The following is a 17,711-nucleotide window of genomic DNA, read 5'->3' on the forward strand; positions in this document are numbered from 1 at the left end:
TTAAGAGTTCATGCAGATTATGTCATGGTCGCATCTGGTTAAGGGAAGACAGCCTCTGATCCCTCTCTCTATCAGCTATGGAAAGCCAATGGGGGGAAACTATCCCAGCAAAACAATGAGGATTTTTTTGGTGGGGGAGGGCTTGAATCCTTGCAAAAGGAGGAAGAGAAAACATCTTTGTAATAAAAAAAGTACATATTCAAGTGTTATGATGGACTAACTTGCATATATTACCAGAGGACATAGAATGTGAGAGTTGAAAGAGACACATCCAGTCCAACCCTGTGCCATGCAGGAACTCTCAATCAAACCATACCCAACAGATGGCCATCCAGCCTCTGTTTAAAGACCTCCAAGGAAGGAGACTTCTTGGATGTTGGTCAATGACTACACAACCAAAGAAGTCTGATATTTTACCTGAAACAAAGGTTAGATATAATACATAAAAAAGAAAGGACCTCCTTATTTTTGAAAGAGAGCATAAATTTCAAATAAATATTCTTAGAGAGAAATAGTCTGTGTTTATGAGGGTTTCCCCCCATCAAATTTACCTGATGGAGTATATCAACCCCGTAAGAATAGGCAGTTTTTTCCCACCTAAAGTAAGTTAACCAAGGCGCGTTACATACCTGCACTTTGTAGTATGGGGGCGGCGGTGGCAAACAGGTTAGGGAGCGCGCACCATTTACACGCTCCTAACCCTAGTACGTACTAGGCTAACCCTAGTATTACTGGGGGCAGAAAATGGCGGCGCCCTGTACTACAGGAGTGCCATTTTGATGTGACGTATGCGTGTCCACACATCCTGGCACACTTGTGACTCGCAAGTGTGCCATTGGTGCTTGCGGCATCACAAGGGGGATGTTCCCACTTAAGATTTGAAACGATTTAAAATACGTTTTTAATAGATCCGATTCAAAATAACCCTGGTCTTATCCCGCATTCCGAATCGCTTTTATTCTTCGTTCCCATCTGGTTTTTAAATCGAAGTTTTTACCTGCATCGTTCCTACTTGGCATGAAACGAGTTTAAATAAAGTGATTCTTCTCCTCCATACCTTATTTGGAGCTGTCAATCAATAGTACGTCCGAATGACGTAACGTTAATCCGGAATATTGGAAGCGATGTATTTTGGCATCGTTTCCATTTATTGACCGTTTGTGAATTGATGTATTTTTTGGCGGGTTTTTTTTTCAAATGGACCAATGAAGGCGCTTAATCGCTCAAACGTCCTCTTCTGCGTCTCCCCATATTAACTGCCATAACTCAGTGCTAGGGAATCCGGGAATGGTAGTTTTATGGCACCAGCACTCTCGGCAGAGGAGGATAAATGTCTCACAAACACAACAGTTCCCATAATTCCTTAGTACTGAGCCAGGGCAGGTTAAGGGGTCCAACTGTATTATTCTACAGTGGGTTTGGAACTACAGATGAGGTTTTTTCATAAATTCAAAAGTTGTTACTTTATAATTACCTTATATATATATACACACACACATACACACACCACACACACATATGCATATATATATACATGTGTGCAAACACACACACAGGGTTGGAAAATGGGATCAAGGAGGAGAAGGCAGTCAGTTTAAGTGGGCTAGAGACACAAGACGAAAAGGGGAAAAGAGAACGATCAGCGTCAAGAGGCTGCAGACCTAAAGAGAGGAGAGAGTGAAAGCCAAATAAAGCAAGAGACGTCCCAAGACAGCCAGGGAGAATCCCTTCAAGAGCCCAGAGATCAATGGGGGAGGCTTCTGGCAAAGCGAATTTTGGGAACCCAAGCTCTTTCCAGAGGAACTATGGGATAGGTTTTGCAGGACAGAATCCCCTCTTCATGAATCCCAAGACAGCCAGGGAGAATCCCTTCAGAGAGCCCAGAGATCAATGGGGAGGCTTCTGGCAAAGCGAATTTTGGGAACCCAAGCTCTTTCCAGAGGAACTATGGGCTTCCCCACACAGAGGGGAGGTTGCAATCCCCGGAGGAAGCCTTGTAGTCCTTTGCAGATGCAGGCGCTTGAGCAGCCGGTCTCAGGCGCTTAAAGCGCTGAAGATATTAAGCGCCTGTAAACCATTAATAAAAAATAAAAATAATCCTTATCTCTTATTGAAAGACCACAGCAGACAAGGGGTGAGGGAAGCAAAAATGGCGACTGCCACGACGGATGGGACAGAAGGGCAACTCCCCCAAGGACAGCCCCCATCGCAGTCCGCTCCTCCCATCCATCTAACCCGATTCAAAGGCTGTCGTTCCTATTTAAATACTACTCCAGTTCCTAACTTGAATCAATGGAAAAACGTAGGTGCGGACCCTAGTGTTTTTTTAACACGCGTTAAATGAGGAAAACTCGATTTAAATTTTATCCCGCTCTACGATTCGATTTGTAGTGGGGACGATTGCAGGTTGCTCTAAAACGTTCTAGGTTTAAACAGATCCTAAGGAACGCCACTCCTTGGATTCGATCAAACGCGGGGTTTCACCTAGTGGGAACATCCCCAAGGACACACAGAAAGATGCTTTTTGTGTGCTTCTTTTTCTGCTCTGGGAAGCCTCCTGTTTTTGGAGCTGAGGCTTCCCAGTGGCGGAAATGGAGGCAGGGCGGCAGCACCCTTTTTGGGTGGTCTGTAAACTGCCCAAGAACCTTTTTGGCATCTCAATTGCCCACGTCCTTCCCTTTTTATATCTTCATAGAGTAATAAAAAGATTTTACCCTTTGATATTCATAAATTGAAGGTGCCTTTTGTAATTTGGAGTATTTTTTTTCATTCACCTTGCCTTCTGATGACGCCTGGCTCATCAGGTCACTAACTTCATATAGCTGGCTGCTCTTCTTTCTATATAGGCAAAGTCCTCCCTGTCTTGTCATTTGGTAATCTCATAGATTGCCTGCTATGTGTGATTGTCTTTGAAGTTCTTTTAGAATCTGCTACTTGTGGAAAATGTTTTCTGACAGTTGTCAGTAGGAAGCATATTGCTTCTGTCCTTTTTCATCTGTCTTTGCTATATAGCTCAGTCTAGTTATTAACCTCCACGCAGAATTCCAAATGCTGATACTGTAATTATCCATTTATCCTTTCATGGTATAGACCTCAGGTACCTTCTTTGGTATGAGCCCTTATGTTTAAACATCCACTATATAGACTGTTCTTGACTCTCTAACATAGAAACTTGTTATGCTACACACTGCTTTATTATAGGAAAAAGGGGGAAATCACCAAAAAGGAATTTAAACAATAGCAAGCAAGTGTAGAGGTGAAGTCAGAAAAACTAACATACAGAATGAACTCAGGCTTGCTAAAGAGGTTAAGAGCAATAAAAAAGGCTTTTTGGGGTATGCCCACAGCAAAAGGAAGAATGAGGAAATGGTAGGGCCACTGCACAGAGAAGATAGCAAAGTGCTAACGGACAGGAGAGAGGCAAAACTACTCAACACTTTCTTTGCCTCATGTTCTCAGTAAAGGAAAGGGAGCTCAACCTGAGGAAAATGGAGCAGAATAGGGGTAATTCAGCACAAATAATAACTAGATAGTACAGAGAACCTGGTTAATCTAAATGATATAGTGTCTCCAGGATCAGATGACCTACATCCAAGGATATTAAAAGAACTGGCAAATAATATTGGAGCCATTGACAATAATCTTTGAGAACTCTGGAGAACAGGAAAGTCCCACAGACTGGAGGAGGGCAGACATTGTCCCATCTTCAAAAACAGGAAAAAAGAGGATCCCAACAATTATCGTCCACTGAGTCTGACATCAATACCAGGAAAGTAGTAGAGCAGATCATTAAACAGAGTCTGTGAACATCTAGAAGGCAATTCTATAATCACAAAAAGTCAACATGGGTTTCAGAGAAACAAGTTATGCCAGACAAATTTTATCTCTCTTTGATAAAATTACCAGCTTGGTAGATGAAGGAATGCTGTGGATATAGTATATCTTGATTTCAGTAAGGCCTTTGACAAAGTTTCCCATGACATTCTTGCAAACAAGCTTGTAAAATGTGGACTAGACAAGGTAACGGTTACATGGATTTGTAATTGGTTGACTGGCCGAACCCAAAGTGTGCTCAACAATGGCTCCTTCTCATCCTGGAGAGAAGTGACCAGTGGGGTCCCACAAGGCTCTGTCTTGGGCCCAGTGTTATTCAACATCAATGACTTGGATGACAGATTGGGTTCATACTCATCAAATTTGCAGAGGACACCAAATTAGGAGGAGTAACTAATACTCCAGAGGCCAGGATCAAAATTCAAAATGACCTGAATAAATTGGAAAGGTGGGCCAAAGCTAACAAAAAATAATTCAACATGGAGAAATGTAAGGTAGCACTTAGGGAAAAAAATGAATGCATAATATAGGTGGGGGATACCTGAATGAATGAGACTACATGTGAAAGGGGATCAAGTAGACCAAACTTGAACATGAGTCAACAGTGTGATGCAGCAACTAAAAAGGCCAATGCAATTTTAGCGGGATCAATAGACGTATAGTGCCTAGACCAAGTAATAGTGCCACTGTATTCTGCTTGGTCAGATCCCACCTGGAATACTTTATCCAGTTCTGGGCCCCACAATTCAAAAAGGATGTTGAGAAACTGGAGCATATCTAAAGCAGGGTAACTAAAATGGTAAAGGTCTGAAACCATGTCCTATGAGGAACTACTTAGGGAACTGCGTATGTTTAGCCTGGAGAAGAGAAGGTTAAGAGGTGTACTTGCTAATTAGTTTACTGCTGTTCACCACTATGATTTTGGAATAGCGGTATAGAAAAACAAATTATTATTATTATATTATATTATTATTATATTATATGTTGAGCCCGTTTAAATATTTGAAGGGATGTCATATGGAGGAGGGAGCAAACTGGTTTCTGCTGCTCCAGAGACTAGGACCCGGAACAATGGATGCAAGCTGCAGAAAAAGGAGGAACTTCCTGATAGGAAAAGAGATTCCACCTCAACATTAGGAGAATTCCTGACAGTAAGGGCTGTTCGACAGTGGAACACACTCCCTCGGAGTGTAGTGATTCTCTTTCCTTGGAGGTCTTTAAACAGGGGGGGTGGCCATCTGTCGGGTATGGCTTGATTGAGAATTCCTGCATGGCGGGGGGGGGTTAGACTGGATGGCCCTTGTGGTCTCTTCCAACTCTACAGTTTATGGTTCTACTCTGCTGTAGTTTTACTTTAATTGCCCTGGCTCTGTGCTTGGGAATCCTGGTAATTGTTTATTGTAGCACCTGAGCACTCTGACAGAGAAATAAAATGTCACACAAACTACAGTTCCCAGAATTCCCTAACATTGAACCTGGGCAGTTAAAGGAGTCTCAAACTAGATTATCTGCTATGTGTTTTGGACCTGTGTTTTTAAAGTATTCCGTAGTCTGTGTTAGAGTAATCTATAGTTAGATTAACAAGTGGGCTTTAGCAATTAGAGGATTTTTGCTACTCTGGTTTGCTGTCCTATTGAAAGAGATGTGTATGTGTATGTTAAATGTTATGCTGACTTAGCTGTGGCTAAACTTAAATCGCCCTCAATGGAAGTCATTTAAAGATACATAAAAAAAAAAATATTCTCCATGATGGATTTTTTTTAAAGCCATGCCTTATTTGGTACTGGAGATTCTGGAGATTATCCAGGAGTTCCTGGACTATTTGTGGCTGGGACTTACAGTGGGACATTAAGGTAAGTTTGAATTGTGATGAAGTAGTCCATCATCTCAGGGTCTGAAGTAGTTCTACTAGTGAATTAGTGAATTCTGTATGACCATCTGACATTGAGCTCTAGCCCAAAGACATTGAAATGTCTCTGCAATCCGTTCTAGAGAGGGAAATCACATGAACCAGATGAATGTACGAGCTAGGTTTTCTCCTGTAGTGTTTGTTCATCTTAGGCCCGTTACAAATGGGCGTAATAGTACGGACTGGGTCCGTACTAGGGTTAGAAAGGTGTCACTTCTTGACCCAGTCCGTACAAAATGGCGGTGCCCGTCCACACGGGGGCCACCATGACTACGTCACCACCGTGCTGCCTTCAAATGAGCGGCGCCGGTAGTGACATCGCCGCGCGAGGGCGCCTGCAACACCCTTTCTGCGGTGCGAAAAGGAGCTCTGAAACAAGGCTCCTTCTGTGGTTTGCGTCGCTGGCACAGCCTTTAGATGGCTGCGCCAGCACACAAAGGAGAAAGGGGCTGAGCGGCCCTTTCTCCTCCTCCCTGCCACCATCGGGTGTCCTTGAGGCATGAAGCTCCAAGGACACCCATTCCAGGCTGCGAGGAAGCGGTCTTTTGCCGCTTCCCTGCGGCCTGGAAGCAGCGGATCGGGGCTTTGGAGGCTGCCTATTTGGCAGCTGAGCCCCGATCGCGGTGGGGAAAGAGCCGGTTACAGGCCACCCCTAAGGGCGGCTGTAACACTCCCAAGTTTCACAATTTGATCCTGTTTCTCTGTTTCACCATTTGGTCCTGTGAAATGGATATGCCAGGGGTAGGCAACCTTTTTGACCCAGGGGCCAGGTTCTGTCCCTCAGACACTCAGGGGCCGAGACCAATAAATAAAATAATAAAAAATAAATAAATAAACCGGACACAATGTAGGACAAATATTTAAAATGGAGGACACTTTTTTAATTAAAAAAATTGAGGGCACGCAAAAAATCTGCTGATTTTTCAAAAATATTAATATAAATGCATGTTCTGAGGCTTCTATAGACAATGCCCCCTCTTGCTCCTCCTTGCCCCCCTGCTCCTCCTTGCCCCCCTTTCCCACCGCTTGCCCCACACGCAAAGGCCCCCGTGTGCCGGGATTGCTGCCAACAATCTCTGACTTATGCTAATAGCCATGCCTTCAGCCAACACGTGCAAGCAAACAAACCTGTGGAGAAGCAGTCTAAGAGCAGGCCGAGGAAGCAAGCCGATGTCAGGGTTCCAGAAAGTCAAGCGTACCGAAAAATGAGCCGAAGTCAGGAAGCCAGAAAGCAGCATGGTCAAAACAGTCCAAGGACACAATAGCCAAGAGATAACAGAGGTCCGGTCCAAGGTCAAGATAACAAAGTAGCAAGGTAACAAGATGTCAGGAGCAGAGCAACAGCAATTACACCAAACTCAGCAATAAACTCTAGCCACAAACTCAAGCCTCTCTCCACTTAAATCAGGGAAACTCTCCCTCGAGCCCCTGAGGCTGGTTTGCTAATTGTCTTTCTCAATCCTCCTGGATCTGCGCTGCAAGCACTCTCGGCCCTTCTCTCTTGATAAGAAGGCACCTGCAAGCAAGCTCGTCTCCAGAGTCACCACAGGCTGTTGCACCATAACAGGCCTCTCCTCAGCACTAGGACCTGGTTGGACCCTGCTCTGGGGCTGGGGAGCACAGCTGGGACCTGCAGAGTGAACTAACACCTGGAGTAGCTCAATCAGCCCTTGCTCGGAGGAGGCTCATCCTCCTCCTCCTCCTGGAGAGCTCATCTTGGCTGCCCTGCACGCTTGCGCGGGAAGCCAAAGGCCCTGCACGCTTGCCGCCAGAGGCCCGGCGGCAATCTGCAGCAGGGCCGGGCTGGGGCCGATCCTAGGCCTCGGCGCCGCATGCAGCCCGTGGGCCGTAGGTTGCCACCCCTGGCATATGCTGTCTAGCAGAGGAGAGTAAACATTAACATGAATAAAACAACTTTATTCAGCACATCAACTATTAATTCTATTCTTGTGGGCTATGAGGTCTGCATGTTGCAGCCAAAAATTGGTTGCAGCTGCAGCTGCTTTTGCTATTTTCTCTACCAGCTTCCTTCTGGTGAAATTTGCCAGATGAACAAAATCATCTACCTTCTTAGATATCATAAAATGGACAGATATGCTTTTGGAAAGGAAACCTTTGGTAGGTGAGTTCTGCAACAATAGACTCCGACCTGAATATCCAGCCGCCATCGTGTTTTTATCTTTGATACCAGTAAATTGTGGGTGTTTGAGCAAATCCCATCACAGGATGACTTCTTCCTATGGTCTGAGAATGCAGCATTGGTTAATGTATATTCTAAAAGCAAGCAAAGGAGATATTTCCACTGAAGTTTGTGCTGTTTGCTGCAGATTATTTTATCTCATTACATTAGGGATACTTACTCTGTCTGCACTTGTTCACTGAGATTCTTGAGAGTGGTAGGGAGTACCTTTGGATTCTTGTTTTCTATACTTTGCTATGGAAAACAGTTGTGTGTGGGAGCTGGGTCTAATATGATAAATGGATTTTAGGTTGTATGATCCAGGCCTGGCAGCATCTTCAGTTAATTCATTTCTGGTGCCTCTTGACTCCAGGGTCTAGAATGGACCATAGTAAATGCCAACATCTCATTTGACCTATTTATTGTGGGTTTGGGTAGTTGTGATGGATTTTAGTTATGATTATTGATAGAATTCAAAGACATAGCCATGTTAGTCTGGAAAATCGTCTGCAAAGATTCTTGTAGCAGCTTTGAGACTTAACTGACAGAGAGAAGGACTGCTGCTGAACACAAAACTACAAGGAAGTTTGGAAAGAGACAGCAGAACTGGAATATTCAAAAGTGGTTGAACAGAGGCAATAATTGTTGCAGATGTTGGTTAACATCAGGCAAACTCTTCTAAACATGACCACTAGAGCCCACGCTGACCCTGAAAAACCCACAAAAAACTATGGATGCTGGCCTGAAAGCCTTCGACTTCACATTCCTGATTATCTTTGTTCTGGTTTTCTTGTTTCTGCTGCTTCTCAGATCATCCTTTTTTGCCAAATTTTTAAAATATTTGTGATATCTTACTCAATATGGATGCAAAATCTGTACTACTTTTATTTTATATTCCTCAGTACAGTATCTTCTAGCATCAATGCGTTAGCTGCTGTAACAGTAGAAGATCTCATTAAACCTCATTTCACACTGTCTGATGCAAGTTTATCGTGGGTTTCTATGGGAATGAGTAAGTTTTATATCACAGTTTATATCTCTTAAAGAAAATGATCCATTTTTTCTCACTGTTCCTAAAATGTCAGTTGAGTTAACTAGAAAAGAATGCCAGTGAGATTGGAGTATGTGTTACAATGGTCATATTAAACCAGAATATAAAAATAGTGGTTCCATTATGATGGAAAGAAAAAGAAAGAAAAGGGGAAAATGCAGTGTTTTAAAAATTGAGAGTAAACAGAAGTATCCTAGCTTTTTAAAGAAAATGTAAAAAGCATTTAGGCTTGTTGCCTGAATGTTTGAGCAAAATATTCCTGTTATGGTGAGGCAGTAGCCCATTGATCAATCTATTTTAAGACAGGTGGGATTAGTTGATGGTTTTGATGGATGAAGTTTAGATCCTCCTATAAAATTGTCTAGAATTTCCCCGTTTATGCATAACTTGCTGTGTTGGGCATCTTGAAGAGAAGGTTTAAGAACATTCCTATCACACAGTTAAGTGTGTGTACAGTAAAAAGAAACAAACTGCTTAAGATACATCAAAAGTTTGGAGCCGGGTAGAGATACCTGTCCAAACTAAGTGGCTGGAATAGCCATTCCTATTTGTCACTTTTGTAGGAAGTGTACCTTACATAGGCATGAAACAGAGGGTAAAAAGCGCCACCTTCAGGCCAATCTGGGGGCATGGTGTGGAGATGACACATGCCCTTGGATTGACCAGAAGCCACACTGAGGCCAGCTAACATGGCTCAAAGCTAGTCACAAAAGGAGTGGGTAAAAACTGCTCCATACTAGCGGTCCATTCTGGACTGTGGCAGTGGCTGGTCTTGGGACCGCAACCCTGTTGATCAGGGCTGGAGAGGCCTCTGGTTGCTCCAAGCTGCCAGTCTGTTTGACCCCATAGTTGATCAATTCATTGTAGATGTCAAAGTTAAGGTACAGCCAACTTTTTCACACTATGTATGTGTTTTGTGGCAGAAGAGTCAGGTATAAATACTCTAAATAAAATGAAATGAAAATGTATCGTGCACCTGTGCTTTGCAGTTAAGTGTACAATTTGAACAACCTCCAGATAATTTTACCTGAAGATTTGGTGTTATGTTGGACCTCCAATATCTCCAAAACCCTACTAGGCCCTTGCTTTCAGGGCAAAAGTAAGAAAAAAAACAGATAAAAATAATTCAAGTCAATCTGGGAAGGGGTGTCTGATTCCTTCTCTTTGCAAGCAAGAGGAGGAAAATTATTCCCTGGGGTTAGAGAGTGGGAGATATTTTGGATCCTTTGGCTCCACCCTTCTGCAATGCACCATGCTGCATCTCTAATCCTGAAGATCTGCGATTAGATCTTCCTTACAGCAGACCTCTCTGACTCTGTCCTTGGGTAACAGAGTCTTGATTGTGACCCTTCAGATGCTCTCCTAGGAAAAGTAGGGCTACAGCCTGTTTTAGAATTGGTGTGAGATGTGAGGTTTAGATTTGTCTCCCAGACTGAGGTCTGTCTTTAACTAATGAAACACTCTGGCTCTCTCATATAATTTGTTCTTGACCAAAAACATCAGAGCATTATCAAATGTCAAAGGAGGGGTTGTATCAGAGAATTGTAAGGTGCCAGATAAAAGGTGGGGTGTAGTTGTGATTTGAATTATGGTTCTGTGATTTTCTACAAATCATGGATGTAATTATACATTTAGATATGCATAATAAGTTATTTTTAGCCATGAAAAATAAGGGGCAAATAACTTCCTTTTTATTGTTCCATATGTTAATTATACAGTTGGCCCTCCTTATCCACGGATTTTTTTTATCCACGGATCCAAGCATCCACGGCTTGAAAATATTCAAAAAAAAAAAAAAAAAAGTATAAATTCCAAATAGCAAACCTTGATGTTGAGATTTTATATAAGGGACACCATTTTGCTATGCCATTGTGTTTAATGGGACTTGAGCATTCACAGATTTTGTTATCCACAGGGGTTCCTGGAACCGAACTCCAGCGATAACAAGAGCCCACTGTATGTTTAAACCAATACCTAGCATTTAGTTTCACATTTTAAAAGTTGTTTCATTATTCATGCTCTTGCAAGGGAATAAAGAAAATGACATGATGTTGGTTTGGTAATTCTCAGAAGCAAATCCTAATAACTATGTTTGATTTATTAATGGCAGAGAAATAAATCTTAAACTTTTCAATCAATTATATATTCAAATGCTTACATAATCTTTGTACATATTTATCTGTTTAGATTTGTTATTTGGTGCAGTATGCCTTTCCATGGCGGCCATGGCATCTGCTTTGGGTACTCTGTTACAGGTAAGTGTTTGATTGCTATTCATATTAGTCATCACCTACCCAAATTAATTTGAATTAAAGCATCTATTGGCTTTTATGTAGAAGGCTTACAAAATAACATGCAGTGAGCATTTTATACAAAACTAGATTTGTCCCTAATCTTTCACCAGCTCTTGAGTTAAAACTTACCTATTCTCTGCTGTATAGAAATTTCACCTAATGATCAAGTGAGAGACTTACTGCTGTCAACTTCCAGGGGAAGGTTCTTGAAGACTCCAGTGAAGGATGAAGAAGATCAATTAAGGATTCAATATACAGTTGGCCCTCTCTTTTTTGCAGTGGATCTGTTCCAGATCCCCCTCCCTGTGAAAATGGAGGCTTGTGCATATCCAAGCACCATAGGCATGAATGGGGCACATGCCTGCAGGCACTTTGTATGTTAATGTGCATATTGTTCTGTTGTTGACAAGGTCTCCAGGTGTCTATTTAATTAATGATCCATTGTCTGCTGGGAAAACCCCCCTGACACTGGGTGGTTTACATTTGCATTTGCTGGGTCTTGATTTTGGTGTTTTTCAGGACTGGTAGCCAAACTTTGTTTACTTTAAGGATTTATTCTTTCTTGTTGAAGTTGTCCAGGTGCATTCTGACCTGATAGTTGTTGGCACGGTCCAGAATTTCAGTGTTTTCAAACAGCATTTTATGCTCAGGATGGTTTATAACATGTTCTGCTACTGCTGATTTTTCTGGCTGACCCAGTCTGCAATTTCTCTTGTGTTCCTTGATTTGTGTTTGAACACTACATTTGATGATCCCTTTGTAGATCTGTTCACTGCTGCACAGTATGTGGTAAACTCCTGCGGCCATGAGAGGGTCTCTCCTGTCCTTCGCTGAGCGCAACATTTGCTGGATTTTCTTGGTCGGTTTGTAGACCATTTGGAAGTTGTGTTTTCTCACTATTTTCCCTATTCTGTCTGTGGCTCCTTTGATGTATGGTAAAAATACCTTCCCTTTGGGTAATTGTTTGTTTTCCCTTATGTTAATTTTTCTGGGTCTGGCAGGAAAAAAGAAAAGGAAGGAACATTGCCATTCTTGGATGTCCTGGCCATTTGCAAACTGAACCAAGGGTTGGGCCACACATTATACAGAAAACCTACACACATGGACAGATATTTATACAAGAACTCCAACCATCATCCAGAACAAAAATGAAGCACAATAAAAACACTGGTAGACTGGGCCAAAAGGATCTATGAATCCCACGTCCTGGAAGTTGAATTGAAGCACCTAGACTGGGCTCTACAGGTTACTAATGGTTACTCCAGCTCGGACATCAGAATGGCTGCCAGACCCAGAAAAACCCAGGGGAATGAAGACAAACAACCACCCAAATGCAAGGTGTGCACTTGTGGTGGGGTCGCTCCTCCCTCCTTCCCTCCCTTTCTCATTCTCTCTCTCTTCCTTTTGGACAAGGTGCACAGCAGTGAGGGGCGAACTTGAAACAGGGCTTAAAGTATGGCAAGCTGGGGGGGGGGGTGCCAGAGGAGGAAGAGGTGGCAGCAACGAGGAGGAGGAGGCGGCAGCTGCAAGGTAAGCTTTTGGGGACAAAGCAGTGAGGTAGGCTTTGGGGCACTATTAGGGACAAAGTGCCATTGTCCCCAATAGTGATGCAGTTGTGTGGCCATGCCACCATTGAGGTCAGTAGGACTTGAGCAGCTGCAGATTTTGGCATCTGCGGGGGGATCTGGAACGGATCCCCCACAGATATTGAGGGCCCACTGTACTTCCTTCTTTCAGTCAGTCTCAAAGGTGCTGGAAGATCTCTTTACATTGATTCTACAGACTAACACGACTATATCTTTGAATATTATCGGTTTAGATACCCATCTGTACATACATGGGTAAGACCTTTTGTCCCAATGGGTTGCATTTTGCATTTAATGTTGTACTGTATTAGCCAGTTCATTGCCTATTCATCCAGCTTGGCAGACTTCCTTCTGGAACTCTTTACAGGGCCTTTTTTGTTTGTGAACCTGAATAATTTACTGTAATAAAAAAACATGATCACTAAAATGTTTTCCCCTTGCTCCAGCTGAATGCTGACCCACCTTGAATACTCACTCCTCTACTCTCTGCCCTACCAGCGGAAAACATTGACTCCAATATAGATCCTTGGAGAACTGTAATTTTTACATCCCTTGAATGTGGGATATGTCTGTTTATTCTTATTCCCTGCTTCCTGTTATATAATCATTTGCCAGTGTATAATAAGACCTGTCATTTAAAAAAAAGATTTCTGCATTTTCTTGGGAGCTTTGGTGAAGGACTTTCTTAAAATCTATTTGAAAGCTGAGGTACTCAATGGACCACCCCTAACCACATTCTTCTTGCTACTTTCAATTCGAACAAGTAAAAAAGAAAAAAAGAGTTAACTTGTGTTTTGTCCTCCTAATTTCATTGGGCCCCAAATTCACCTAATTTTGTTTTTATCCAACCTAGTGTATGTTTCCATTTTGGTGGGAGGAGCTATCTGTTAGAGAATGCTCTCTATCACCATGGGAAATGAATATTCATATGAAGTCTTGAATAGTCATAATTATACTTGTGAAGTTTTTGTTTGTTTCTGACTGTATTTACAAGAGTTTGTGATTTCCCCCCTCTCTTTCAGGCTGCCCTTAGTATTTTTGGAATACTTGGTGGACCTCTTTTGGGAATATTTTCTTTGGGCATCCTGTTGCCTTTTGCAAATGCTAAAGTAGGTATTCATTATACATCCCTCTTTTGCTAAATAGATTTGTAAGGGGAGTATCATCTTATATTTTATTCTTTTATCATTTGAAAGAGCATAACTGGTGTCTGCACTACATAGTAGCTATATATGTATATGTGTATTTATGTATATACAGAGAGAGAGAGAGAGAGGGGGGGGGCATTTTAGACATAATGTGAAGCATTTTGTTAATGAGCAATCAGGAGCCTTGTAGTCATTCACTCTGTACTGCTTCCCTCCCTCTTGTGTGCAGTGATTTCCTGCGTCTTACTGTAATGGAGGGAAGGCATAGTTTGCCTTTTCACCTGTACTAGCAAACCATGCTTTGCTTTAATCCGGAATAGGAGGCAGTAAACCACTGCACAGCAGGAAGAACAAAAGAGAAAGTATATGAGTCCCAATTTTCCAGTTCACAGAAATTTGAACAACATTTTGCAATTGTATTCTATCCATTTTCTGATTCTTTGCATCTTAAAGGGTCTATGATCAACAAAGATTTTTCTGTGGTCCACAGGGAAGTAGAAATAAATCTGGTAAAAAGTTGTTTGCTGGATTGTAACAAGTTTTGGGTAGCAGTGATGCCAGCCAGGACTGAAAACTGAGTGTAAAATCTCTGACCAAGTGCAGTAAAGTGGCAAAATAAAGCAACAATACTTTAATTTCAATATTTTTGTGAAGAAAAGACTTCTGTAGAAGTTAATGAATAAGGAAAAGGAAGTTTCACATGTTCTTAAAAGGAGTTCTGAAATAAACTGTTTAGAGAAAAGCAACTTCAAAATCTAGTTAAACGTTTTTTCTATAATTATGTTATTTTTAAAAGCTCCAGTCTTTGCAGCATAAACCTACCGTATATAAATTTGACTATAAGTCGATCTCATATATAATTTGAGATCAACTTTTGGGGGCAAAAGTATGCATTTTGGTATGCCCCGTGGATAAGTCGGGATCAAAGTTCCTGAGGCAGCCTGGCTGCAGACAAGCTGCAGGGCGATCGCTCGCCCTGCCCAGCCTCTCCACAGTGGGGTTGAGCGAACGCCCCGCCCAGCCTTTCCAAAGCCAGGCTCTTTCTCTGGAGAAAAAGCTTGGCTCTGGAGAGGCTTCTGGTCGCACGATCAACCACCCAGCGTCTCCAAAGCCAGGCTCTTTCTCTGGGGAAAAAGCCTGGCTCCTGAGAGGCTTCTGGGTGCGTGATCGCCCAGCCCAGCACCTCCAAAGCCAGGCTCTTTCCAAGGGAAAAAGCCTGGCTCCTGAGAGGCTTCTGGGCACGCGATCACTCAGCCCAGCCTCTCCAAAGCCAGGTTTTTTCCCCAGAGAAAAAGCCTGGCTCCTGAGAGGCTTCTGGGTGCGCCCAGCCCAGCCTCTTTCCAGCCAGGCTGTCTCTTGCGGAGTCAGCCCAGCTGGGGAGAAGGTTGGGTCAATTACCCATGGACCCATGTATAAGTCGATCCAGGTTTTTTTGGTCAATCTTTTGATCTAAATTTCTTGACTTATATATATGAGTATATACAGTATTCACTCTTCAATGTAGAGACAGATTTCCTTATCCAGAGTTCCATATATTCTCAGATTTGCACACAAATCTCTTGTATATGTTTTGCTATATTGCATGCATATGTATGGGCCACCTTCCATTGAATCAAATGATGCATCATGGGCCTAATTCCCACTGTGGTTTAAAGCGGATTGTGATTCCAAATGATTTGGTTTAAACCGCCATGCTTCCCACTCAGTTCAAATCGCTGAAGTGATTTGGAAAGGGGGGGGGGGCATGGTTTTTACCTATTTTACCCTTGACAAAAAGATGCTGGTAAAATGGGGTGGTTTGGGGGCTGAAATAAATCAATTCAAATTTAAAAATAAATCGATTCAGCCCAAGTGGGAATCAGGCAGATTCAAGTCAGATTCAAATCCACCCTGGTTCCCAATAGCAGTGGATTTTCCCTGGCCTCTCTGCTCTGGCCATGCCTCCCTCTGCCCCGGCCTTCTTTCCTGTCTACCTCCTCCATCCTCCCGTCTGGCCTGCCTCCTCCGTCCCCCAAGCCTCTCCGCCAGATAGCCTGACCTTCTCGGCCACGTGGCCACCACCCGGGCCTTTCCGTGCCTCTCCAGCACTGGCTTTGTTCTGGTGCAAAGATAGTGGGAACCACGTTCAGGGCGGTTCAGAACCCGGTTAAACAGGTAAGTGGGAATTAGGCCAAGGCTTTGTTTGCAACTGTAAAGGAGAACTGGATTGTGATAATAATGTACAAAAATCATATGTGAGTATTGTAAAATACTTGATGGAAGGCATTAACTTCCGTTTAAAAATAAGATCCAAAGCCTTTAGTTTTTAAGAGGACTGTTTTCTTTTCTTATCAGTTATTCAATCAGTCAGTCAACCTTTATTAGGTATACAACAACAAAATACATTTACAATAAAACTTCAGGATCGTTATTAAAATTTAAGCCATAATCTTGTTGCCTCCACCAGAAAATTGACCATTACCCTGGTAATATGCGGGTCCAATCTTCCAATAAGTATTCCACTAATAACCCATCCAAACAGATATTCATTTCCAATAACCTTCTTAACAAGTTTTCCCTTGGAATTATATGCAATGGACAAAGAAATACAATATGATGGAGAACATCTGGAGCTTGATCAAGTGACATACACAATTCAAAAATGGGATCTGCAATTATCTGTCCCTGGTCACATTTGAGGGATGTACATTCAGTCTTGCAAACATAAAGGCCTTCCTCAACACCAGCAGTGAAAGGGTTTGAAAATAATCCGGAATCATACCCTGCAAAAGGAGGGGGGGGGGGAGAGAATATCGAGCATTGCTGGAGAATACACTTTAGGAGGAATTGGATATGTCAGTTGATGTTCTCTCTCTGCAAGGCAGACCCTAATAGATTCAAGACACTCCTTTTCGGTTAGTAAAAGGAGAGAATCAAAATTTAAACCCACAGAAATTAGTTTACTTTCATAAAATTTAGCCCAACTGGCATAGTAAACATCAGATAGTAGGAACCATAAAAGACTGGATCTATTAGGCCTGAAATATATCTTAAACCAAAACCTATAAATCATCAACCCGGCTTCAGTTTCAAGAGCGTTCAATCCCAGTTCCGCATAGAGAGTCAGATGGTGTACACATGGAGGTACAGATAATAGTCTCCTGAAAAAATGTGTCTGCAAACGTTCAATCTCCTTATTAAAGGCCAGAATCCAGGTGAATATGCTATAAAGTAATTGTGGTCTTAATTTGGCTTTGTAAATTTTTAAGGCCGCTAGAATATCCTGGTTGCCTTTTTTTATAATAAAAAGATTGTATAACTACCAATGATCTTTTCTCTGTTTGTATTACTTTATCTCTCTGTTTACACCATTGCCTGTTAAAACAAAAAAGGACACCAAGGTAAACATACTTTTTGACCTGCTCAATTGTTTTATTACCAACCTTTGATATTCTCAGCACAAATCTCTTAGAAAATACCAATATTTTGGATTTCTCAAAGTTTACCAGTAGGTGAAATGTGTCACAATATTCAGAGAATCTTTTCAAGGCTCTTACCATACCCACCTGAGGTAGAGAGAATAATAAAGTATCGTTGGCATATTGAAGAACTAAAAGCGGACCATTTCCCAATGAAGGTGGGTGAGAATCTACTTTGGTAATGAAGGCAGGTAGATCAGCCACAAATAGATTAAACAGATGAGGAGCCAACACCCAACCCTTTCTGACTCC

General features: G+C 42.3%; 1 pseudogene; it reads left to right on the forward strand.

Annotated features, from left to right (window-relative positions):
• LOC121932164 overlaps positions 1–17,711 on the forward strand; it is a 41,596-nt pseudogene that overhangs the window by 16,452 nt on the left and 7,433 nt on the right.

This window comes from Sceloporus undulatus, chromosome 5, assembly GCF_019175285.1.
Source record: "Sceloporus undulatus isolate JIND9_A2432 ecotype Alabama chromosome 5, SceUnd_v1.1, whole genome shotgun sequence".
NCBI lineage: Eukaryota > Metazoa > Chordata > Lepidosauria > Squamata > Phrynosomatidae > Sceloporus > Sceloporus undulatus.